The 24,530-nt window shown below is 37.5% G+C and overlaps 1 long non-coding RNA gene across 1 annotated transcript in view; it reads right to left on the reverse strand.

Annotated features, from left to right (window-relative positions):
- Window positions 1-3,462: 3,462 nt before the first annotated feature.
- The window catches only part of LOC127552012 (uncharacterized), a 63,408-nt gene continuing 42,340 nt past the window's right edge, over window positions 3,463-24,530 (reverse strand). Inside the window, exons 2-4 of the long non-coding RNA XR_007951221.1 lie at window positions 11,968-12,034; window positions 4,300-4,429; window positions 3,463-4,204 (exon numbers count right to left, since the gene is read on the reverse strand). This is a non-coding gene — a long non-coding RNA (uncharacterized LOC127552012). The remainder of the gene's footprint in view (window positions 4,205-4,299; window positions 4,430-11,967; window positions 12,035-24,530) is intronic.

The raw sequence follows: 24,530 nt of genomic DNA on the forward strand, positions 1-24,530 counted from the left end.
CATTATTATGATTATTATTTTTTCAAATATATGATAAAATATGATAACAAGCCTTTAACACTAAAACTGTACTGATTATGACAGTCTTTTATTTAAATCATCATTTAGAAGCCCTGCAATGCAATGTGTCTAAGTCATTTCGAACACTTATCATCTTGATAAAATACAATTTGTTTGTATATATGTGTGTCTCTGTGCATGCATATGTGTATGTAGGAAATCTGCTTATATTGCCTTTTTGTCTGATAAGATTCTGGAATACAAAAGAACCCCAAAATGGTAACCTGATTGATTGAGAGGAGTCCATAAGAAATCTTGAGTTTCAAAAGTAATGTGTATATTTATTAACTTCTATTTATTATCTGCTATTTTGTTAGATGCTTATGCTCTGACCTTACTGAACAGACTCATAAAGACAGATTTCAAGGGTATTCTCTCCTATACCAATTTATGATGGGCACAGAAGATTTTCCAAGAGTACATCCAAAATGGTAGGATGCTTATTGAGTAAAATACATATAAAATGAATGGGAGTTACTCATGGTTAATGATGGCTTACTTCAACAGGCAGTAGCCAAGAAAGCCCTCGGCACTATAACCACTGGAGCTGGCATCCATACAAGTAAGATTTATGGTTCTTACATTTACAGCTTTGAAAAAAAAAACAGAAATTAAACATGAAAGATAAATAAGCCTTTGGTTAGAGTGAGTCTCATAAGCATCGGTCCATTGAGAAGGTCAATTAGTTTTAGAATTATGTTGGTTGAAGAATTCCCATAATGTCTTTTGATTGGCCTGGTTGAAATGGGAACTACTCAAAAGGGGAAAAAGGCAAAGAAAATGGGCCATGTTTATTTTTTTGCAGGAGTCGTGTGTGTGTGTGTGTGTGTGTGTGTGTGTGTGTGTGTATTAATTTAAATCTTGAGTCTTTCTCTTTTTCATGATACTATGTATGATGGAATAAGAACCGTTTCTGTTTCCTAGTTACCCTACCTATTGTAGAAGTAATTAGTTCTTCAAACAGAAAATCTCTCCCAGTTGTGTGCTAAGGAGTTTGCAAATGCACAAACAGCTTATGGCAGGGACCTTTGGAATGTCTTGTACTGCAGTGGTATGTCTCCATTTTTTTCTCCTGGAAAAGAGTAGATCTGGGTTGCTGCTTATTTTTATATTTTGTAGAGTAGGGAGCCTCCTAATATGTCTGAAAATGTGTCTTAGGAAGCTCATGCTCAACCAAGTCTGAAATAAACGGGAAGATATATTCTCTAGCTTCATTTCCTGGAGATTTCTAGGGCACCATGTTGTTCAAACTGTTCCTCTGGGTTGTTTTCTTAAATTCCCCTGCTCTAACCCCTACCAGGCTGTTCCCAAAGCAATTATAAATGAACCTTGCCTTAAATTTAAATGTGGCATAAAGACACTTGTTTTTATTTCTCCTCCTGGTGCAGTGGTAAGGAATGGGCTAAACAGCTGACTTTAACAACTGCTAATCAAACAGACATCCATCACTGTGTCAATTGGAAGGTCTTCCCTATAATATGAAATGACCCAGTCATCTAGCTAAAATAGTCCACTGAATAATGGCCTCTTATTTTTGAGACCCAAAGTTGTCTAGAGTGCTAGACATGGAATCAGTAAGACCTGAGTTTGATTCCTAGGTCAGACACCTCTTAATTATGTGACCCCAACATGTTCCGGTCCTCTATACTTAACCTCTTGGCCTCAGTTTCTCCATCTATAAAATGACTATGATAATACGTATAAGATTATTTTGAGGATTAAATGAGATGACCCATGTAAATTGTTTTGGAAACTTTACTACATAAATATTAGCTATTATTATTATTATTGCTGTTATTAATTGGGATAATAATGAACCACACCTTAAGTTGAAAGGTGTCTTTTTTTTCCTGAAGCAATTGAAGTTAAGTGACTTGCCCAGGGTCACACAGCCAGGAAGTGTTAAATGTCTGAGGACAGATTTGAACTCAGATACTCCTGACTTTTGGCTGGTGCTCTATCCACTGCGCCACTTAGCTGCCTCTGGAAGGTGTTTTGTGGTCTCAATATGGGAAGCTAGTTTGGATGATCCACTGCCATCCGTCCTCTTCCTGGCAGGCTTCAGTCTTTGCTTGTACTCCCCAAAGAGAGGTGGCTCACTACCTCATGGAACAACCTATTCTATGTTCAGATATCTGTAAATGGGGATGGAGCCAAGATGGTATAAAGGAGACACATTCCTTTCTATCTCCTCTTAGGACCCTCAGACTAACAGCAAATCCAGCCTCTGAATTAGCTCTGGATGGCAGAATCCATGAATACTGGGAATGCAAAAAAATTACTAGCAGAAGATAACTTAGAGGATCTCCAGAAAAGGTCTGTTTCAATTGAAAATGGAAGAAGGTGGACCAAGAGCAAGCAGGCCGAGCACAGACAATGCAGACCAGGGGCAGTGCAGACTCCGTGCTGGAGAATCTACGGAGAGGAATCCACAGCAGTGTTGGCCACTCTGCCCTGACTGCAAGCCTGTAGATCAGCAGAGAAGTTATAAAACATCCAGCATAAACACAAAAGGCAAATAGTGAACCTGGAAGTTCCAGAGTCTCATGGGACCTGGCCACACCCACTCAGCACTAGGGGGACGGGCAGGGTGCCAGCACTGACCCAGAGTAGCTGTTGCTGCTTGTAGAGGAAGCTTGGACAACCTCCTTTGCCCTAAAAGCTTATCTTTTAAAAAATGAGTAAAAAAGCAAAAATAACCCTGACCATAGATAATATTTATGGTGAAAGAGAAGAATAGATTTCAAATCCTGAGGACACTAAAAGCAGATTGTCTCTAAATGAAGCCCCAGAGGATGATGATATAAACTGGTCTCTATCTCACAAGGCTTTGCTAGAAGAAAATTTTTAAAAGATCTTAAAAGAGAGCTAGAAGAAAAATGGGGAAAGGAAATGAGAACTCTGCATGAGGGTTTAAAAAGGAAGCACAGGAATTATCTTAAAAAAAACTTCTTAAAAATAGACTTACTAAAATAGAAAAATAAAATACTCCTTACAAAATAGACTTGATGAAATGGTAAAAGCATATAACTCCTTACAAGATAAATTTGACAAAATGGAAAAAGAAAACAACTCTTTAAAAAACGGAATTTGTGAAATGGAAAAAAAAAATCTATTGAACAAAACAACTCATTTAAAAATTCAATTAGTCAAATACAAAAGGAGCTATAAAAGGTAACTGAAGAAAATAATTCACTAAAAATCAGAATGGAAATAGAAACGAATGGTGTAACGAGACAGCAAGAATCAGTCAAGCAAAACAAAAAAAAAATGAGAAAAATAGAAGAAAATGTAAAATACCTAATTGGAAAAACAATTGACCTGGAAAATAGATCTAGGAGAGGCAATCTAAGGATTACTGGAGTTTCTGAAAATCAGGATGAAAAAAAAAGAGCCTAGACATTATCTTTTTTTTTTTTTTTTAGACATGATTTGTCTTTAATTTTACAAATAAAGAAATGGATGTCCAGTGAAGTAAAAAGGTTTGTACAAATTCCTATATTTAGTAAAAGAGCAAGGGCTTCAAAAGTCTTCAGGCTGGTATATCAATGATTTTTCTTCCTATTATGCCATACTTAGATTTCTTTTTTTTTTTTTTAAATTTTTTATTTAATAATTACATTATATTGACACTCATTTCTGTTCCGATTTTTTTTTCCCCTCCCTCCCTCCACCCCCTCCCCTAGATGGCAAGCAGTCCTTTATATGTTGGATATGTTGCAGTATATCCTAGATACAATATATGTTTGCAGAACCGAACAGTTCTCTTGTTGCGTAGGGAGAATTGGATTCAGAAGGTATAAATAATCCGGGAAGAAAAACAAAAATGCAGATAGTTCACATTCGTTTCCCAGTGTTCTTTCTTTGGGTGTAGCTGCTTTTGTCCGTCATTTATCAATTGAAACTCAGGTCTCTTTGTCAAAGAAATCCACTTCCATCAAAATATGTCCTCATACAATATCGTTGTCGAAGTGTATAATGATCTCCTGGTTCTGCTCATTTCACTTAGCATCAGTTCATGTAGGTCTCTCCAAGCCTCTCTGTATTCATCCTGCTGGTCATTTCTTACAGAACAATAATATTCCATAACATTCATATAGACATTATCTTTCAGGAAATCATCAAAGAAACCTGCTCTGATGTCCTAGAATCAGAAGGTAAAATAGCCATTGAAAGAATTCACCAATGACCTCCAGAAAGAGACCCTAAAATGAAAACTCTTGGCTAAATTTCAGATACCTGTAAATGTTGAAATAAATATTTTCTGCAAATAAAAGCACTGCGATGTGTTTTTCTCTACTTTTTTTCTTTGGTATAGGATCTGCTTGAGTAGGAAAACTTCAGACTGAATCATTGTAAGCATCATGTTCTGTAAGAGAATTCATAGTATTTAAATTTTTACCACTGTATTACATTCAAATTATCATTCTGAGTGACCTGAAATGAGCATTTTAGAAAAAGCCTGTTTTGTAAAATAGATATCAATGCTCCTCTTCTATCTATTGCCTACTTAGCAGGTCCAAAGCCTGACTGAAGTAGACTTGAGATGGGGTTAGAAGTCTTAGTCATTATATATATGATTTATGACCCTGTAAATTGTGAGTTCAGTATTCTACAATGATCTTCCCCCATTCCCAAATGACCAAGGATGGTTGTAATAGCCTTGGCATGCAAAAAAGCTTTTTGTCTGTCAATAATGATCCAACTAACCATCCCACTAACTTTCATAATCTTGCTGAGAAGCCATAAATTCAGGAGACCAAATAATCTGGCATGTATGCAAAGCATGGGAAATCTCAGTGAATCCAGTGGACTAACCCTTTGATTTTCACTTTTGGTTAAGTTTGATAAAGTTTCATGGAGAATAGGCTGCCTACATAAGCATGTGTAACGTGAGGACAACTGACTTCAGAGAGAACAGGATAATTGGTTTTTTTCCCTTCCAGAAAATAGTGCTTCCAAACTCTATGCACAGCCTATCCTGACAATAAATCAGGTTCACACCTTACTTTATTCATCAACAACATGTTATAATCACAGCAGTCTCCCAGAGAAGTGATTACTTGGACCCAAGTTGTGTCTTATGCTAATCCAACATTTGTGATGCTTTCTTTTGATTTTTCTATTTCTATTCCCATGGCCCACCCCAGAGAGATTTCCCTTCTTTTTCAATGCTAATAGTCTTCATGTTGACATATAGCTGTGTCTTCACTTACCCAAGTTATAGTTCACTAGTTTATAGAATCTGGCTCCAAGACTTTACTTCATTGTTCTCCTGAGATCTCCTTAATTTGTCTACAATATCCATGTCATTTATGACTAAAAAGTCAGTTATATAGAAAAAAAAAAAGGGAAAATGGGTAGGTAGCTAGGTCAGGTGTTGAGTTGGTCTCTGGGGAATAATAAAAAGAACCAGAGGATATTGTCCATCCAGCATGTGGAGTAAATCTTTTCATGGAGTGTTTATGGTCCTGGACCATTTCATGGTCATGGCTGAGAATCTTACAGAATTAGAAAGCATCATCTGAGCAGTAAACCAGGGGAAGCAAATAGCCATGATCCAAACATTTCAATCTCTTTGTACAGTACTCTGTCTACACTTGGGTTTGTTAGGAAATTCAAATAAGATAGTACCTCAAGAGAACTCTGAAAATTTTAAGCAGTATATTAATTCTAGCCATCAGCAGCAGCAGCAGCAACAACATCATCTCAGTGAATGGATTCACCAATTGTAAGGTTCTCTTGTCCATTTTAATGATGTGTTTTCAACTTGTCTGGTTGTGAAAATAGAAAATTAAGGATACTTCACTATTCCAAATGTCCTATCTCTGACACGAGAAAACAAAAATTCAGAAAGCTTAAGGAAAGTTGTGTGTAAGACAGTAAATATCTAAGATAGGACTTGATCCCATGCCTAATCTGATTCTAAATCCAGAATGCTTTTTACCTATTGCTACTGCCTCTACTTTGGCAATGATAAGCTTGTCTGCTTCAGCCAGGCTAGTTGTTGAGCAAAAGGCATAAAGAGGTATATTAGGTCTGCTGTACTTCCAGCATTTCTATTTCAGAAAGAGTTTGAGCACTATAGTATCAAAACTTTTGGGTCTTCCATATGCTATAATAAGGCAATGAGAATAGTATTCTAGTCAAGTGACCAAAAAAGCTAATTGTTCTATTTGCAGCCACCTACAACTCATAGAATTTTCTGGCAGAACTTTTAAGAGACTCTAAAACCAAAAGCCCCCACTGATGTATTTCCCCTCAAGAGTCAACTAGAGTGTATAATTAGTTCAAAGCAAAAATATTTCATGAAATGATATAGAAAGACAAATTGTAACAAAACATTTCCCCTATGAACCTCAAGCAAACTCTTCAAGAAATGGATACAGTATCAGTGGGAAAAGTGGAAGGCTCTGTGTATAGCCAGGACACTCAGACCCTCAACTCTTGCCTCCAATGGTACAAGGGTGCTGAGGGTTTTGAGTGCTATCATCACATTGCTCCTGCCAGTCCATGTCATAATTGGTCTTAGTCTTCCTGGACTGGTCACTGAGTCTACTGGAAACTACTCAGCTGGATGCACAATTTCTGCTGGCCACTGCTATTATAATTTCTGCTTTCTCCAGCTGTTGACTTTGTTCAAATATTTGCTTGTCTTATTGTCCTCTTTTCCTGATTTAAGTCTATTTGTAAGCCTTTTAGAAAAAAAAGTAAAAGTCCTTGCTCCAGGTCATCTCTACAGAAAAGCCTCTGACATCTTATTTCTTCAGTCTTGGATGTTAGCTATTGCTTCTTCCCCAAGAGACACTTCTTAGTCTGTGTATTAAGCTCTTTATAACACAGCTCTCGCCCCTGTTAGGGCAATTACCTTTTGTCTTTGTAGTCCCTTTGGATATTCTTTCCTGGATCAGGAGTTAGGACCCTCTCTCAGAAGCATTCTGTATACCTTCCACATTTTTATCTTTGAAGGGTAATCTGTAAACCAAGTAAGAACATTTTTGCCCAATGACCATCAAATAAAACAGATTTGGGCCTCAGGGTTTTCCAGTTTTCAAACTATCTCTTCCATCCATTAGTGTACTTGAAGGAACAGAGACTGGAGGAAGTTAAGGCTACACAGCAAGGCCATTGTCCCTGCTACTTATTCAGTGGCCTTCCTGACTTCCCTGTTCAGGTATAGCTAATCAAAGACTGAGAAAGGATTAGTCCCAGAGCCTTACAACATTTTGTTCTCAACTTTTAAAATCATTATTGACAGATAGAAAACCTTTAGAATGTCAGGGCTACTGCAAACAGTCATCAACAACTCTAGCTTTAGATCCTCAGAATCTCTGATCTGAAACTCAGTGTAGCCCTATCTTTCCTGCTCTGTATGTGGAGACCATAAGACATCCAAGGTCAGCACCATGAGGTCCAGGGAAAGAAGGGTCGTGGGTTCTTGACAGCTGGCTCGCTTAGGAAGAAAAGAACAAGGATGACAAGCCTTGTATTATTTTTGGCTTTCTCTGAAATTGTCAGAAAGACCAACTAACTTCAGCTGAATAAGCATTATTTGCTTCAAGAAGAATTAATTGCAAGCTACACCCCAGCCTTCTTAGACTTTCAATTTTTTGGATTATTAAATTTCTCTTTAGGTCCCTTTAGATCTCAAAATGAATCACTGTCTCCCACAGAAACACTGTAAGCTTGTTGGCTGATAGCCTCATTGAAATGTCCAAAATGGGACAATGAGTCAGGCCCCTCTTTCAGGGGACAAAGCATGATATTTCATTAGATGGAAATCATTTAGCTGTCTTCTCTTGGACCCCTCTGTGTGGATTTTAGCACAGTTGGGCAAGTACTCTGCCATCTTGGCTCTGCTTCCTGGCAGTAGGATCAGAAATCGAATGAGAGAAAGGATCACAAAGGCCAGCTGGCCCCCCACCCATTTTACAGCTGAAGAAACTAAAACTTAAGGTTACACTGGCATTAAACATCAGAGGCAGCATCTGAACCCAACTGTAATGACTATGAGTCCATGCCTTTTCCATCTTATTATGCTGCCTCCCACCCCAAAAATCCAACAAATATCCCAGGGTGCCAAGAGCGAGGAGCAGACGGGCAGAAGCAGGTGCCCTGGTGCCAAGGAGGGAGTCTTAGGACGGTCTCCTGACAAGTGTTCAGGGGTTATGGGATCTCTGGCCTGCTCTTATGCACAAGTCTCATTTTCCCTGATAATTCTCTATTGCCAAAGTGGCATTGGATCCTGAACAGCTTGGATCTCAGTGAAGATCCTCAAGTCCCTGAAGTGTAGCTGAGAAAATGTGGCTCCCTCTTTTTAGTGCAGAGGTGGAGCACTGCTGGTGTGGAATATAGCACATATTGACTGATGTAATCAGTTTGTGGTTAGTTTTATTGAAGAGCTGTTTTTCTTCTTTTTTTAATCTTTGTTATAAGAAAGTCTCTTGGAGCAGCCTGAGGAGGGGTATATTGGGGAAAAACAATACAGTGTAAAATCAAAAAGCACTAATTTCAAAAACAACAAAGTGAAGATCCCAAAGGAAAATTCTGACTCTCTCCTTTTGTTTGGAATATAGAGGTTAAAAAGACATGAAAGGAAAATGATATTTAAAATGAATAAAGCCTGCACAAGAAATTTACTATCTCAACCTTTTTATCTCTGAGAATTAATTCTGAGCTTTTCCAGGAAGGTCATTTCTAAAAAGAGATGATGCAAATGAACTACTACAAAGGAGATAACATTTTCCAATCCCAATTTCCATGACAATATCCATTTTAAGAGATTTGTAATTGGAGCTTTAGAATACCTGACTTAAGCGCCTACTGCCTAAGTGTTCATACTTTTTCTATGCTTGGAGTTAGAGAAAAGATAGGGAATTCTTTAACCTCTATAGTTTTAACTGTCATGTCTGTGAAGACAACCCAAATTTCTAGCTCTCCTCTCTCTTTTGGGCTCCAACCCTGCATCATAAATAGCCTGGTGGGATTGCTCCATCTGGATGCCCTGTAGGAGATCCAGTGGAAGTGGCCAAGACAAAAGTGTCACCAGAATGGGCCTCATGATAGTACATGTGTCATTGGAAGGAGTCCAGGTCCATAAAATATTTTCTATGCCGAGTCAATTGGTGGTGAGGTCCCCCAATTACATTTATTAAACCATTTATTTCTCTGTGTCTATGATGTTTTTCTGTATAAGTTCAGAATTTATTTTTTATTTCTATCTCTGTATCTTCAGCACTTACCATAAGTGTTTATTGAACTAAACTAAAAATATTTAAAATGCTACTGTCCAGCGCTGGAAATGTAATAGAGGAAGGGATAAAGATATACTGAGTTCCTTTTCCCCATGATTACTTAGGTGCTATTCCCTTCAAGATCAAGGTCAAAGCAGACATGGATCCAGAACCCAGACAATCGAGAAAGGTAAGTCGGCAATAGATTCTCATTTCAGGGCAGAGATGATTTGTGCTCTCTGCCTCTTTTATACTTGCTGGACAGGAATGTCACTGGATTCATCCATGAGTCTGGGTAGTCAATGGGACTTGGGGAACTGGGGTTTCCAGTTATGAACCAAACATGGGCTGCTTCACAGAAAGGAAATAGGATGGAGAGACCAGACAGCAATCATATGCTCCAAAGAGAGTGGACCTTGTCCATCACAAAGCCATGGTAAACATGGAAATCCCTTCTGCACCAGGTGACCTTTGTGAGCTCTCTTCTGAACCCAGACTCCTAATAAAAGAGTCTGGGGCAGGAGGAATACTAAAGCTTACAATGACATTTAAATAGGGTTGAACATGGCCAGAAATCAGACCATCAGGGAATATGAGTCTTTCCTCATTTGAACTGGGCCAGAAATGTCTGTACTCCAGACACTGAAAACTTGCCTAAATAAAGGGAGGTGGGGAGTATTTGATGGCCTGGTCCCACCTGGGGTCTCAAGGAATGCACTGTGTGGGGTGGGGCAATGGTCCTGACTGTCCAAAGCTTTTGAATCTGTGTTATCACATCTGCTTTTCATTGACCAGCACTCCAGACAAATGCTGGGAGATGCTATTCAAAGGAAGGAACACAAGACTCATCTGCAGCTTTAGAGTCTCACAACTGGAGACCAAAGAAATCCTCCAGCTTCAGAGCAGTCAAGTCTGGCCTTGCACGTGGGAAATGTGGGTCTCCCTGAGCCTGTCCTAAGGAATAAGATGTGGATCACCTGGTTGCAGGCTCTAGTAACAAACCAGAAAAATGAAAGAATAACTTTGGGAGTGACTCTGAGCTTGCTGCTCTCTCAAGGCTTTCTCTCTCCCTCTCCCCACCTCCCCACTCCATGATGCCACCTGACAAGGGGAGTACCAATCCTTTGGACAAGGTCCTTTTAACCAACAATAATGCCCTTGACTGATATTTCCTGGGCTCTCAGAGCTCACAAAGGGCTTTAGATGCCCGATCTCACTTAACACATACTACCACTCTGGAGGTAAATACCATGGATATGATTATCCCCATTTTACAGATGAGGAAACTGAGAGATATTAGGGGATTTGATCAGTCAAGCAGTCAAGTAGGTTACAAGGTAGAATCTGACCCTAGGTCTCTGCATACAGTGAATAGAGAACAGAATATGGAATTGTGGGATGAGAGCCTGGATTTTGGCTAGGCCACTTAATCCATGAATTCCCTTAGTTTGCATTATTATGCAGAACCTCTGGTTCTCAGTGGCAAGATTGGACTAGATTTTACCTGAGGTTCCTTCTGGCCCTAAATTGATCAGCTTGGCTCCAGGTCCATTGCTCTATCCATTATGCCATGTTTCCTTTTTTTTTCTGTTCAGTTCCTTGGTTGAAAACGATCTTACTCAACCACCCACCCAAGGCCAAACCCTGCTTCTGTACTAATGCATGAAAACATGAGCTTGCTGTAGACTAAGCAGTTCTTGATTATGTCAAGCAAGATTGAAGTCCCCATCAGATGTAGGAGTGAAGATAATCCAAATAAATTAAATAAAAACTGGGATTGGAGGCAGGGAAGAGAGATGCTTAGCCCAAAGAAGTAACAGATTATTCCACAAAAACATATGAGGGGAAGGGGATGAAGGAGGGGATTTGAGGGTGGAGGAATACCCATCAAGGAGGCAGCCTCTGCCCTAGGAGGTTACCCCATACTGAATGTGACATGGAGTTCTTTGGAAGACTACAGAGAAAGAAGATTATATAAACAGGTAGCGAAAACAAAAGCCTCTCAAGTCCTTCAGAATGATATATGTTTGCACAGATCTTAGCCCACCAGCCAGACCACCATCATCTTTTCAGAGCCGTGACATAAAGGCCCTGGGGGACATTTTATAGAGAGAAGGGAGATGTCAGCTAACTGCCTCCGCTGGTAAATGGAGGTGGACTTGGTTGCAGGGGTCACAGAGCCCTCCTGCTTTTTCAAAGCATGGCCTTTCTGACCCTTTTACAATCCATGGGAGTTTGGTATTCTGTCTCCTAGAGGCTTTCAGCATCATAGGAGAACCTGGGGGTTTCCACCCCGAGAGAGAATTTGAAGGCTGGTTTGTGACAGCCCCTTTCTCAGGGCACAGGTGCTTGTTCACAAATCCTTAGGCTGTGTAAGTCTCTCAGTGAAGGAAGCCAAAGTGGCCTAGAGCTGAGGTCAAGAGGAGCCGGATTTGCTCAGTTTTGTGCCTTGAATGAGCTGCTTCAAGTAACTGAGGAGTTACACTAGATGATCTCTACTATTCTTTTATTGATCCTACATATTTTATAGTGTGAATAAAATGTTAATAATTTGCTTCTGCAAATCCCCAGGCTCTCTCTTCACTCATAAAATAATTCCATTCTTCAAATATTTGTAGAGTTCCTACTGTGTGCCAGGGCTTGGGCTAGGTGTTGTAGAAGAAATAGCTCTTACCTTCAGGAACTGGTGTTTTCTTTAATAATCTTTTCTCTTCTGTTGTGCTGAAGACTGTTGAGGAAATCTGTGCAGAGAGAGGCAAAGGGCATTAGCAGCTAAAGACTGGAGAAGACTTCATAAAAAAGATGGCATCTGAGCTGAGTCTGGAACCAAGAGAAGACTCCTAAAAGACACAGGAGGGCATTGTATGCATGAGAGCAGGAGATGGCGTGGCATTTGGCTAACGGATAGTGGTCCAGTTGGGATGGAAGGTGGGGGATGGAAGGGGCAGCAATACAAATTATCTGCAGAAGGATATGCTGGAACCAGACTGTGGAATCTTAAATGTCATGCAGAGGAGTTTGTGTGTTTTCCTTCAAAATCAAAACTGCCTCCACAGACAGATGTTTTCAACAGGAGGGCTCACTTTATTGTGATCCCATCACATCTGGCCAAATCTGAACAGCCAAGGTCTTGGACTTCAGGCTGTATCCTCCTCTCACTGGATTTTTCCTGATTTAGAAAGATGGGGTGGAGGATAAAATAGTAGATGAGGATCCTGTCATCTCGCTATCATTTCTGCTCTGGATCTGAATCTGCATCGTTATTTGTCTGGGAATGCTTGAGGCAGTTTACTTCCCTTCCCCCTTTCCATAAATCTGATCACCTACAACTCAGTCTGTCCCTGCTGGAGCACGTACACAGCCTCACAAAGGACTCAGACTCAGACGGTGCAAACACATGTGCTCTCTCTGCCACCTGGCAGGACCCGAGTCCCAAGGATGCTGGGAGGAGAGTCTGCATCAGATTGTACACTAACTACAGCCGCTGAGTCTAAGATGCAAAAGAATATGGATTAATTCTTTGCTGCTTATGTTAATTTGGGACTGACAAAAAATACCAAGAAAACAGAGGTTCTCCACCAGCCGGGATCTTCCATCTACAGAGGAACCATCTGTTACAGCAAATGGAAGAATGATGAATGTTGTGGACAAGCTCACTTACTTTGGCAGTGTATTTTGCAGGGATGTACACATAGATGATAATGTTGATGCAGGTAGTGTTTGAGAAGCTCTGAAGAAGAGCTTTGGAAGAAAAACCTCTCAAAATCAAGATGCACAGACCCATTGTGCTGCCTTCACTGTTGTATGCCTCTGAAACCTGGACCAGTTATCAGTGGTAGGCCAGAAAATGGATCCTTAGGGAGATTCTGGAAATTACCTGGCAAGGCAAGGTGCCAGTCTCTGAGGTTCTCTCTGGCGCCCTCAAACTCTTATGCAGAAAAGGCATCTCTGAGGGACTGGCTACACAGTCTGAATGCCGATACACATACCTAAAAATTGTTTTATGGAGAACTCATCCAAAGCAAGAACTCCCATGGAGGTTAGAAGCAGCAATATAAACACCCTCTCATGGTCTCTGAAGAACTGTGGAATTGATTGTAAGACATGGAAGATACTGCCAGGACCACCCAGCATGGCGTGCCTGAGTCAAAGAAGGGGATGTACTCCATGAGCAAAAGCAGAGTTGCAGCGGCACGAAGGAAATGTGAAATATGCACATTCAGAGATATCTACATCTTAAATGTTCTGATGAACTACTTGTGACTGAGTTGCGGTAGAGACTCATTGGAACGATGAGCCACAGCCAAACACACTGACCACAACATCCTGATGCCGTTGAATCTTTTAGTTTTAGAGGATGTAAGTAAAGAATAATATGCAAGACCTTTACCACTTAGCCCCCAAACAATCTATTTCATGGAAAACTTTAGACTTGTAGACAGTTACTTCCCACTTTGATCTTTGGACTTAGGATTTTACTTACCAAATTTGTTCTATTTATGGGATAAGGCTTCTGGGCTCAAACTATAGAACTTGACTGAGCTTTTGCCTGGACTCTCCTTATTCTATAAGTAAAACTAAGATTGCTAAAGAGCAAAAGAGATTATAGTGGGCAAAAAGCATCATGAGTGGATATATAATATGGGCATGGCTACTTAGAAATCACACTATGATCTAGAGATGCTTCTAAGAACCCATAGCTTTCTCCATTTCTGCTGGCTTTTGTGCTTTCATCCAACCTGCTAGGATACTGCATCAACACTTTATAGCAGTGGTGTTAAACTCAAATAGGAAAGGGGTCATTAAATCTTACAAAAGCATCCCTGTGGGCCATATGTTGTCTTTGAAAGTTACAAATTAATATGATCTATATTTTAGTACATTTTATATATTTTATTATTTCTCAATTGCATTTTAATCCAGATCAGATTACCCCAAGAGTGCTACTCCGGTCTGTCCAAGTGTTTGACACTTCTGCCCTGGAGGAGGTGCTCTGAAATGAATGAGACTATAATGGGCTTGTGAAATAAGACCTCACTTAGAGGATCAGCAACCATACTGATATTCTCTCAAGATAGTGTTCTTATCAATCTGCTGAGAGTGGACTGAGATATGAAAAAAAAATGCCTAACTAGAAAGACTTACATAAACTGGCATTGAGTGAAGTAGGCAGACCTGGGAGAACATTCTGCATAGTAACAGCAAGATTATGTGATGATCAACTATGATAGACTTACCTCTTTTCACAGTAATAAAAGACAATTTCAATAGATTTGGGATAGAAAATACCATCCCCAATGAGAGAGAAAACTATGAATACTGAATCAGGATTAAAGCATACTATTTTTTTGTTTGTTTTTGCTGAGACAATTGGGGTTAAGTGACTTACCCAGGGTCATACAGCTAGGAAATGTTAAGCATTTGAATACATATTTGAACTCAAGTCCTTCTGACTTCAGGGCTGGTGCTCTATCCACAAAGGATACTATTTTCACTTTTTTGTTTGCTTCTTTTTCCTTGTGATTTGTCCCTTTTGTTCTGATTTTTTTTCACAACTTAAACAATATGGAAATATGTTTTAAATGATTACACATACATAATCTATATCAGATTGCTTGCTGTTTTGAGGAGAGGGAAAGTAAGAGAGGAAAGGAAAAAAATTGGAACTCAAAATCTTATAAAATGAATATTGAAAATTATCTTTACTTGTTATTGGAAAAATTAAATACTATTGAAATAAAAAAGAAAATTTGCCTAAATCACTATTGATTACAAAAAATGAAAATCAAAGCAACTCTGAGGTACCACCTCACACCTATCAGATTGGCTAATATGACAGAAAAGGAAAATGATAAAGCTGAAAGGGATAATGTTTTGTGAGTAGAGTTGTGAACTAATCCAACCATTCTGGAAGGCAATTTACAACTATGTCCAAAGACTTACAAAACTTTGTTATAATATTATTGTTTTTTCAAAGTAGGATGAGATAGTTCCCAGTTGTCTGGTTAAACAATGGAAAAATGATATCCCTGTTTCTCTCGGACTCCACTTTTTTTTTTTCCCTCCCTACTTTCTTGAACCCTATCCCTTGCAAGCCACACTCTAGCAAACATCTCTAACCTTGTAAATCTTTTGGGTAAGTCATTTCTAACATCTTGCATTTGAATTTGATTGACTGGGCTTCTAGACTAACATATGGTTTTGAACAGCAGGCAATAAGTCAACCTCCTGGGAATATGGTTGCTTTCACTATTGCTCCAGTTAAACTGCTATCTTAGGGGTCACCAGTATCCCTTAAAAGCTCAATTCACTACTCTCTTCCCTCAGTCATTATATTAAATGTGAAAAACATTATTAGAATAAGGCTTTAAAGGTACAGTCTTTGAATCTATGAAAAGATAAAGAATGGAATCTCTGAGTCATCTGGCAGGGATGCTTGCAATTAATCAAAGGTGCTGGGAAAACAAATGCAAAAATTGGAAGGGGCGAAGAATGAAGGTGGTAAAGGGAGGGTTTGTTTGGAAGTAACAGGGCCTGGGTTATGAATGTGAGAGGAAGTACAACGATGGAGAGGCTAGGCCAGATATGCAATGAAGCTAGGGCTAATAGAATTATGAAAGAGGGAAAACTGGATAAAGGGAAGTTTGTTTACTATCTATCTAACTGGGACTCTGAGGGCACAGTGGAAGGGATGGGCAGGGTTAGGGATCAGAGAGGAATTCAGGTGAGGTAAGGCTGAGTAGGATGGTGATAAAATAACAAAAGGGGATTAGAAACACTTTTTCTACTAAATAGCTGATGACTGATTAGTACAAGGAATAGGAAATGAAAGAGAAAAAGCCAAAGGATATCATGAGTGACAGAAGAGTGAAGCTCAGTCTCCAGTGGGTGCTCCTGAGAGATCTGGATTGGGCTTGGGTCTGATCCCAGACCAGGGTGGCTGCTGGCGGGAAGAGCTTGGCCAGGATTCCCCCTTCTCCACATTTCCACCTTGTCACTCAGGTGCCAAAGCTTGGTCTGACTTCGGCTTTCTAAGAACCACTCCTACTGTTTCTCCTCCAGGGTGACTGATTGAGGGGGCAGAGTGGCAGAGGGGAGGGGCTGTGCCATCTTTCCCACATATGGGCAGAAGGGAGTGGTTGGTGACTGGGTCTAATTGAAATGAAGACTTTGCCTTGTACATCTGTTCCTCCCCTTGGAGTGCTGATAGATAGGAGTGCGGGTAGTAAAGAAGGTTGGGAGCTGTGGTTCCATAACCCTGCAACAACATTCATGGGAGGCAGACACAGACCTGAGCTCAGTCTGGACCTACTTGTTACTATTGCTCCTGCCTTTCCTCCATGGTAGCTGGAGACCAGTGAGACTAGAAAGCTGGGTTAGAGATCATGGGGCCCCTTAGTGAGAGGGTATTCAGCAAATACAAGGCAGATACATTGAGTTTTTTAATTAAGTAAAATCTGAGGAAATATATTCAATTATATGGAGAAAGAATGTAAGGCCATTTTTCCAGCCCAAGGAAGCAGGAACAGGTGCTTAAAAAAAGTTGACACAAGAGTTGTACCAAAGGAAGATCCTGTGGCTAAGCATGGAGCTTTGTTCTTTTCCACTGTAAAAACTGGTCTTGAATCCAGGAGGGACCAGGCCTGATATCGTGTACCTTACAGAAAGTAGGAACAGGAGCCAGCTAGTCTCTGAGTTTTCCCGATTCAAGAAGCGGGGAGTTGATCTAGCTTGGGACCAAAGAGGTGATCTGTAACTGTAACCTTTCAGATGTGTTCTAAGGTTAGGAACAGTCACAGATCAGCTCACAAGGGGCAGAAACAGAAGAGAAGAGTAATCATGTGGCTCAAACCCTTAGAGAAGGGTTCCATTCATCCCAGACTTGGGCAGGGCCATCTATAGACCACTTCTATCAGTGAAACATCTACATGTTTGTCATTCAGATCCATCCCAGGGGAAGAAGCTTATAACACTCAAACCAGGAAGACATCAATCAGACCTCTTCCTGAATCAGACCAGTTTGAAAGTCTGCACATTTTAGGATTGAGCCACCCCTGAAATCCTGGAAGAACATACCACTTAATACTGGAATAAAGTAGCAGCAAAGCACAAGAGAATAAACTAGAGGGACAAACAAGGCCATTACCCTGCCTCCAGAGATTAGTGGAGCATGACCTTGAAAACAAGTTTCCAGTTGAGAAATTAAGGCTGGAAGAGTTATAAATAACAACAAAAAAATCCCACAATAAAAAGGTATTAGAGATTAGGGATGCCCAACTCTCCAAAAGAGACTAAATCTAAAACATGTGAAAGCTAAAACTCAGAGAAAAACAGTTTATTCACAAAATAGATTTAGTCAAAATTAGAATTTCTGAACTAAAGCAAAAATTCTAAAAAAGAGCTTAACAATGATTTTATAAATGAAATGAAAACATTCACATAAAGAATTACAACTTTAGGAGGAAATGTTTAGAAAGTGAATTAGCAATTTATAAAGACATAAAACATTACTCAAGTAACAGATTCCTTAAAAATTAAAATGGCTCAAACAAGTTTGTGACTCCATGAGACAAAATAAAATCAAGAAGTCAAAAGATAATTTTAAAAATAGGAGAAACTCAAAGTATTTCATAGCAAAACCTGACCTACAAAACAGATCAAAGAGAGATAAATCAGAAATTTTTAGATTATATAGAATGTCATGGCTAGTCATATTTTAAGAAATTATAGAGGGACAGAGCCAGAATTATCTGAATTGTCCAATTTTCTCTTCCAAACAACTTTAAAATAGCTTCTCAAATTGAATTCTGAACTGGCAGGGTCAACAAAATATTAGCCTGAGATTTTTTTTCTAGATCAGGACAACTTAGGAAGTTGGCAGCAAGGGTCTATGACACCAAAGTAGGAATTTCTGGGTTCACAGAGCATGCAATGGAAACACCAGCCCTGGTGCTTCCCTGGAGGTGACTATGACAACAGTAGATACCACTGTGGAAGCTCTCAGCCCAGAAAAAGCAAGTCAGACAACTGGACAGAAAGAGATTATATGGGACCATTTTTTGGCACTGGCACTTGGATGCAAGATCCAGATGAAAAGGTTCTAGACCCTTACCAGTCTTCCACCCTCCTAATCCACCTGTTTTCTTTTTTAGTTTCTCCTTTCACACTCCATTTTTATAATTGTCCCTTTTTCTTTTCCTACCCATTTTCACTTTTTTAGAATCACCCTTCTCGTATACAATTCACAACTAGATAAAAGAGGTAAAAAATACTGAAGAAAATAGCACCTTAAAAATCTGAAAGCCAAAAAAAAAAAAAACCACAAAGAGAATTCCTTAAGAAGAAGAATTGACCAAAGAGAGGGAAAAGAGATTAAAAAGCTCACTGAAGAAAATACATTTTTATAATAATAACCTTTATTAGAAAATAATCTTTTAAAAGTAAGAATTAGAATCAATTCATAATATAAAACTCAAACTATTTTAATGTCAATGGCCTTAAGAATATTGATAATATTTTCATATATATAAATAAATGGTCTGACATTAATGGATGTCTTGTAATTAGTCTTTAATATTTTCCTTATTTTTTTGGAATTTTTTTTGTATTGATTTTCCATGGATTCTCTTTATTTTTTTGCATCACTTTCATTTCTCTTCCCAATTTTTCCTTCCTCTCTTTCATTTGATTTTTTAAAAGGACTTTTTGAGCTCTTCCAGGAATTCCTTTTGGCCTTGGATGTAATTCTCTCTGCTCCCAGAGCATCACCAAAGTTCCATGATTTTGTTCTGCTGTTTTCAGAGCTAGGGGCATCTAAGTTTTTGATGTCTCAAGGTGGTATCATCCTGGGACAGTTATGGTCCTGTACTATGTTTTTTCCTTCACTCAGAAAAGGACATTGGTCCCCTCCAGCCACAAGTGCTAGCACTTGAGAAACAATGTGTGTATCTAGTATAGAGTATAGAGGTTTTCTGCACTTATAGAGAGGTGATAAAATTAGAGAACAGAGTACGAAATTTAAAATTTAAAAAGGTCAATAGATTGGGATTTAGGGTGGCTGGGGGAGAGGATGGAGGTAGGATTTTTGGAGGGGTATATGGATTGGAATTGGGGAAGAAAGAGTGAAAGGGGACTTTGAAGGAGTGGGTCAGGAGTGGAAGGGTGGGGAGAAAAGATAAGTTAACAGGGAGAGGATAAAAAAAGACAGAGAAAGAAAATAGTAAAAATAAGATGGAGGGAAATTCATGAATAGTTATAAAATTTTGAATGTGAATGGGATGGTTATAGCAGCTCTCTTTGTGATAAAAAAACCCTGGAAATTGCAGCGATCCCAATCAATTGGGAAATGGATATACAAAGTGTGGCATATGGTTACTGCTGGAATACTAATATTGTATATATAAACAGAAATATTGTTTTAAAGATAACTTTGAGTGACTAAATACTTTTGATTCATAAACACAAAAATTAAAAGTAAAGGATATTTGAAGAAAGATGCTATCTGCATATAGAGAAAGAACTGATAAAAAGAAGTATCTGTAGAATAATTTTGTGTATACATACTGATTTGAATCTGATGGTAGCCATTCTAGGACAGGACAGTGGAAGGAAAGAAACAAAAAAAAAAGGAAAAAGAAAAAAAAGAAATTAAAATGATAATTTTATTATATATTTAAAAGAACCAGGAAGTCATACATGACATTTTCAGTTTCACTTTATTTATTTTCATTATCTTTTTATTATACTATATTATGAAAACAGTTGTTTATTGTATAAATTGAAAATTAATAAAAAACATAATAAAATTTTGTAAAAAAAATTAGGAAAATGAGAACTAGGTAAGCAGAAGTTAACGATACCATGAGGCATCAAAAAATAATAAAAGGAGGCAGCTAGATGATGCAGTGGAGAGAGCACCAACCTTGAAGGAGGAAGACCTGAGTACAAATTTAACCTCAGATATTTAACACTTTCTAGCTATGTGACTGTAGGCAAGTCACTTAACCCCAATTGCCTCAGCAAAAAAAAAAAAAAGACAAATAATTAAAAATAGAAATTATGATATGTCTCATAAAGATTACTAACCTGGAAAACAGATTGAGGAGGCATAACATAATAATTATTGGGCTACATGATTAAAGCAAAGTCTAGTCATAAAAGTCTATGAAATTGTCAAGGAAAATTGATTAATATCCTGAAAGCTGAGGGTTAAATAGAAATTGAAAGAAACTCCTGATCACACACTAAAAAAAAAATTCCAAAATGAAAACTCCCAGGAATATTCTACCCAAATTCCAGGATCCCCAGTGTACGAAGAAAATATTGCAAGAAGTCAGAAAAAAACCATTTAAATATCATGGAGCCACAATCAGGACAGCACAAGACTTAACAACTTCTATATTAAAGGAAGAGCTAGGATTATAACCAAGAATAAGCTAATTAGAAAAATTAAGCATAATCATTCTAGAAAAAGAAATGAATATTTAATAAAAGAGAACTTTCAAATATTGCTTATGATAAAACCAGAGTTGAATGGAAAATTCAATATTCAAATAAGATTCAAGAGAAGCACAAAAAGGTAAACATGAAAGAGTAATCAGAAAAACGGGAAGACAATATTTGTAATTCCTAAGAATTTTATCATTTTTAGGGCAGTTAGAAGGAGTTTACATAGATGGAAGTATGGTTGTGAGCTGAGTATAATGGAATGATGTTAAAAAACACCAATGGGTGAGAAAGAGAGATGCACTGAGGGAAGGGAAGAGAGAAGAAAAATGGGGGAAATTATCTCACATAAAAAAGTTATACAAAGAAGAACTCTGGCTTTGGAGGGAAAACTTTGTGTGTTTTCCCCATTTTCTTTGTCATTTAGAAAGCAACCAGCATAGAAAATATCTCTTAAAGATTTGCCCAGGTCAAAATCTAATCAATCAGTAAAAGAAATTCAAAGTTTGGGTTAATAACTGTATTCCTGTTCATTGTTTGCTCAGACAGGTCTGGGAAAATATTGATTTTTCCTATTATTAAGGCAAGTGATAAGAAATTGATATTTTTTCACCAAGATTTGAGTAACCTAACTCACATATCCCAAAACCTTCATTTTAATATAGCCAGAACTTCCCATTGTGTTAAGCAATTGAAATTGACTGCTACCATTCAGGAATACCAACTCTTCCTCTTTAAAGGGCATATAAATTATGATTCACTGCCTTTAGGAGTCTTTGGATAAAGAGAGAAAGCTTCATGACTATCCTATTATTAATAACATGCTGGTTTTATTAATAAAATGATTAAATTACCCAGAATCTATGTTTCTTAAATGATTTAAATCCCCACAGTTTGTTGTTTCTCCAGTTCATTTTATTTTATTTTATTTTTAGACACTTGGAGTTAAGTGGCTCCCCCAAGATCACACAGCTAGGAAATGTTAAGTATCTGAGGTTAGATTTGAATTTACTTCAGGCACAGAACTCTCTCCACTGTATCACCTAGCTGCCCAAAAGCAAAAAATAGACTTTATTAAAAGCGATAAAAAAGGAAACTACATTTTGCTAAATGGTGCCACTGGCAATAAACTAATATATTTGTATATATACACACACACATATAACATGACATTTAACTAATAGGAAAAAAGCTAAATGGATCACAGGGAGAAATTTACAACAAAACTATAAACAGAGAACCTCAATGTCTTTCAGACAAATAAAAACAATAGTGAAATTAAAAATCTGAATACTATTTTACAAAAGTTAAATGTGATAGGTCTGTGATTACTGAATAGAAAAAAAAGTAGTATATGTGCTTTTCATCTATGCAAGCATCTTTATTAAAAAAATGTTGACCATAAACTAGGACAGAAAGACCTTACCAACAAATACTGTACAGAAAAGCAGCAATATTAAACACATGTTTTGTTGTCACAATACAATAAACATTATATTATTAAAAATCTATTAAATAAAGGATTAAACTAAATTGAAACCAAATAACTTAATCCCAAAAAATTAGTGGGTCAAAGAACAAATCATAGAAATCATAAATAATGTAATTAAAGATAACCACAATAAGATAACATACCAAAGATTTTGGGAAGCAGCCAAAGCAATCCTTAGGGGAAAATGTCTATCTCTAAACACTTTATCAAGAAGAAAGAGAAAGAACAGTTCAATGAGTTAGTCATGCAACTAAAGAAATTAGAAAACCTACAAATTTAAAAAGACCAATTAAATATCAAAATATACAATCTAAAAATCAAAGAATAAAAGAACAAAAGGGCATTGAATTAATAAATAAAACTAGAATCTGTTTTTAAAACAAAATAAATGGGTAATTTGATTTTAAAAAATAAAGGGGAAATCAATTTATCATTTTCAAAAATGAAAAAGGATTCACAACAAATTAAAAACATAATTATAATTAATTTTACCCAATTCTATGCCAATAATACTAATTTATAACTTAGCCAAAATGAAATAATATTCACAAAAACATAAAATTCTCAGGGCAGCAAGAAACAGAATATTTAAATAACTAAATATCAGAAAAGTAATTTGTATAAATGAAGTTCCAAAGCATCTAGGGAAATGGTACAATTTGAGAAGACAGATTTACAAGGGAATTTCATCAAACGTTCAAAGAATAATTAAATTTAATATTATGTGTATTGTTTGGGAAAAAAAAGTAGATGATTACATAATGCTGATTGAGGGGCCCTACCTTTTCTAACTACATTTTTTCTTTGTGAAGAAACAATGGCTTTTAGCAATTAGTCTGTTCCAATCCTGAACTTATTACAGGAATGAGTTCGGGTCCTACATAGGTTCTGGACCTGTGTCCTATTCTAAGACTGCAGAAGTGCAATTCAGACTGGATTCTTCTAAGTAGTTCAGTGACCCAAGCCATCCCAATAGACTTTGGACAGAAAATGCCATCTATATCCAGAAAAAGAAATAATGGAGATTGAATGTAAATTAACACATGCTATGTTCACTTCTTTTTTCTATTTTTTTCTCTCCCATTGTTTTTTGTTATTGTTGTTGTTGTTGTTGTTGTTGTTGTTCTGATTTTTCTCTCCCAACATGATTCATAAAGTAATGTGCATTAAAAATAAGTTAATTAAAAATAATTTGACACGTTATTAGTACTCTAAGCATCAAAACAGGAATATACAATTTCAGGCATCTAAACAGATGAAAGATTAGTTTGCTGTCCAAAGTTAAGTGCTGAAGCTGACAGGGATATGCACATTGGCCAAAATCATATAAAAAGGTATAATTTCTGTGGGCTAATGAGTATAGCACACAATAATGGACATTTACATAGCACCTTAAGGTTTAGGAACAACTTTAATTTTTATCTCATTTAATCCTCATTTATTACTCTATGACAGTGGTTCTCAAAGTATGGTCTAGAGAATCCTGGGGATCTCTGAAACCCTTTTAGCGGATCTACAAATTCAAAAATAGTTTTTATTTCCAATATGGTTAAAGGTCTATAAATATAACCCAGAAAAACAAAAACGCTTTGAAGATATCCTCAATAATTTTTAATAGGATAAAGATACTGAAAACAAAAGTTTGAGAACCACTGCTATGGGATAGGTATTACAAGCATTATTCTCCTTTTACAAATGGGGAAAATAGAGGCTCAGAGAGCCCCAACTTATCCATGATCACATAGCTAGTAGATGTCAGAAATAGGATATGAATCCAGTTCACTTCTAATTCCAAGTCCACTACCATTTCCTATCACCACATGTATCCATCTAGGACTTTACAAATATAAGAAACAGGAAAAAAAATTTTTATTAATTATTGTCCCCATAATTCTTCATTCCACTGTCATTACTCTTCTCCAAATCTCCAACCTCAGAAATCCCTATTAGTGACCTCAATAATCTCCAGTGTCTTGAGTCTTGCACTTCCTCAGTAGAATGGTGTTCTCAAAATATTTCTTGATTAGGTTAACCTCCATCCTTGAAGCTGTTTGTTGTTTTTTCCTTTATATATGTAATTATAGGTGTGGGTTCTATTAAATTATTACACATTAGAGCAACATTCTCAGTAATCCATGTAGCCATTACAATTAATATTACTTTTATATACTATTTTTACGGTTATTGTGAGAAGGGAAAGAGGGACTCAGCAAGAGTAGGAAGCTTTCTTGAGACCCTTCTGAAGGCTCTTGGAACCATAACCAAAGTGATTCAGGTCTCTCTTCTTCATCAGAGGGCAC

The sequence above is a fragment of the Antechinus flavipes genome, chromosome 2 (genome assembly GCF_016432865.1).
Source record: "Antechinus flavipes isolate AdamAnt ecotype Samford, QLD, Australia chromosome 2, AdamAnt_v2, whole genome shotgun sequence".
In the NCBI taxonomy this organism is placed as follows: Eukaryota; Metazoa; Chordata; class Mammalia; order Dasyuromorphia; family Dasyuridae; genus Antechinus; species Antechinus flavipes.